General features: G+C 26.7%; 2 non-coding genes and 1 pseudogene across 2 annotated transcripts in view; all 3 read right to left on the bottom strand.

Annotated features, from left to right (window-relative positions):
* Nucleotides 1-1,059, bottom strand: part of LOC129252010 (large subunit ribosomal RNA) — a 3,986-nt gene extending 2,927 nt beyond the window's left edge. The window contains exon 1 of the ribosomal RNA XR_008583209.1: nt 1-1,059. This exon is cut by the window's left edge and continues 2,927 nt beyond it. This is a non-coding gene — a ribosomal RNA (large subunit ribosomal RNA).
* Nucleotides 1,060-1,504: 445 nt separating this feature from the next.
* LOC129251971 (5.8S ribosomal RNA) lies at nt 1,505-1,685 on the bottom strand (annotated as a pseudogene).
* A 602-nt stretch (nt 1,686-2,287) lies between these two features.
* The window catches only part of LOC129251992 (small subunit ribosomal RNA), a 1,991-nt gene continuing 1,778 nt past the window's right edge, over nt 2,288-2,500 (bottom strand). Inside the window, exon 1 of the ribosomal RNA XR_008583195.1 lies at nt 2,288-2,500. This exon is cut by the window's right edge and continues 1,778 nt beyond it. This is a non-coding gene — a ribosomal RNA (small subunit ribosomal RNA).

Here is a 2,500-nt window from a genome sequence, read left to right as displayed (position 1 = left end):
GGTTTCCCCTGACTTCAACCTGATCAAGTATAGTTCACCATCTTTCGGGTCACAGCATATATGCTCAAGGTACGCTCCAGTTAGAGGTATAAATAATAATAAATTATCATTATACATAACTATATGGAACGCCCCGGGATTGAATTAATTGACTATTTATTAAAAAATAGACTAAAAATTAATCCCATTATATTTAAGTTAAGTTAATTATGCCATTAAGTTTAATATAACTCAATGACTTGCACATATGTTAGACTCCTTGGTCCGTGTTTCAAGACGGGTCCCGAAGGTATCCTGAATCTTTCGCATTGTTAATCATATAAATGCATACAAATAAATATTAATATCATAGATATTAAATTTTTTGTAAAATTCAAAAAATGAATTTTAGCATTATATATAATAAAATCTATCAACACTTTATCAAATCATTAGTATTTATTTTATGTTAATATGCTTAAAAAGCAAATTAATTTAAATAAACTTAATATCACCAATGATCTTTTGATAAATACTTTATTATGTTAATAGATTACAATGTCCTTATATGAAAAAAATGCACATTATTTTTTTAATTATTTAATGATGAATTTTTCATAATGGATATTCAGGTTCATCGGGCTTAACCTCTAAGCAGTTTCACGTACTATTTAACTCTCTATTCAGAGTTCTTTTCAACTTTCCCTCACGGTACTTGTTTACTATCGGTCTCATGGTTATATTTAGTTTTAGATGGAGTTTACCACCCACTTAGTGCTGCACTATCAAGCAACACGACTCTTTGGAAATATCTTTCTAGTAATCATTAACGTTATACGGGCCTGGCACCCTCTATGGGTAAATGGCCTCATTTAAGAAGGACTTAAATCGTTAATTTCTCATACTAGATATTAAGATATTCCATACACTGCATCTCACATTTGACATATAGACAAAGTGACTTAGTGCTGAACTATTTTCTTTTCGCTCGCCGCTACTAAGAAAATCCTTGTTAGTTTCTTTTCCTCCCCTCATTAATATGCTTAAATTCAGGGGGTAATCCCATATGAGTTGAGGTTGTTTTAATATTCTTTTTTTATCTTCTCACAATTTAATAAAAAAAATTATATCATCTTTTCATCTCTATTTTTCTTTTCTCCTTTTATATATTGTAAATATATAAAAATAATAATAATGTAAAATGAGGCAATCCTAGAATAAAAAATTTAATTTTTATGCTAGACATTCCTCCTTTTAATTACATATATAAATTATTATTTTATATATATATATATAAATAATATGAAAATTTTTTGTAAAGAATACTTAGATTCAATATTTTCATCATTTCATTTTATTTGAGAGGATTTTTTTTTTAAAGAATATATAATAAATAAAATTCATTATATATCTTTATTTTTTTTGCTATTAATATTATGAATTATTTAAAATCCAATAATATACACATTTGCTTAAATTCAATTATTTTTATAAAAGAATAAGCAACTTATTTAGCATAGTCTTACAACCCTCAACCATATGTAGTCCAAGCAGTACTTTAAAATTGAATTTAATGTACATAACAGCATGGACTGCGATATGCGTTCAAAATGTCGATGTTCATGTGTCCTGCAGTTCACACGATGACGCACAGTTTGCTGCGTTCTTCATCGACCCATGAGCCAAGTGATCCACCGCTTAGAGTATTTTTTTATTTATTTTTATTTATAACAAATGTCAATTTTTTTTTGCATATATTAATTGAAAGAGTAAAATTAAATAATATTAATAATATATAAATTGATTTTCTTTCAATAATATATATCAAATATATTTAACTCTAAACATTTTTATTAAGTTGCGAATGTCTTAGTTCAACAATAATACAGTGGTGGTATTTATTATGATTCAATTATTTTGTATTTTTTTAATCATTTTATGTATATATATAATAATATAATAAATATATACCACTTTTGTTATTGTGAACAAATTAACTTATCATTCAATCAAATGAATAATAAGTACAACTTTTTATTTTCATGTTTAAAGGTTTTTAAAAGAAAAAAATAAGAAAAAACATTACAAAATGTACCATCATATATTATATTTAATATGATATAATTGATGGATCACAAATTGAATGAAAAAGAATAAAAAGAATTATGGATTCAAAATAATTATATAAATTTTTTTTTTTTTTTCTTTTTTTTTTTTTTTTTTTTTTTCTTTTTGTTCGTTTGTTTGCTTGTCTGTTTGTTTGTTTGTTTGTTTGTTTGTTTGTTTTTCTTACGGATATGGAACACAATAATGATCCTTCCGCAGGTTCACCTACGGAAACCTTGTTACGACTTTTACTTCCTCTAAATAATCAAGTTCGGTCAACTTTTGCGAAACAACCGTGACACACGAGGCGTCACAGTGATCACGTCCGGAGACCTCACTAAATAATTCAATCGGTAGTAGCGACGGGCGGTATGTACAAAGGGCAGGGACTTAATCAATGCGAGTTAATAACTCG

Source organism: Anastrepha obliqua, unplaced genomic scaffold (genome assembly GCF_027943255.1).
Source record: "Anastrepha obliqua isolate idAnaObli1 unplaced genomic scaffold, idAnaObli1_1.0 ptg000136l, whole genome shotgun sequence".
Taxonomy (NCBI): Eukaryota; Metazoa; Arthropoda; class Insecta; order Diptera; family Tephritidae; genus Anastrepha; species Anastrepha obliqua.
Note: the sequence above shows the minus strand (reverse complement) of the source record. Positions and strands in the feature narration are given on the sequence as shown.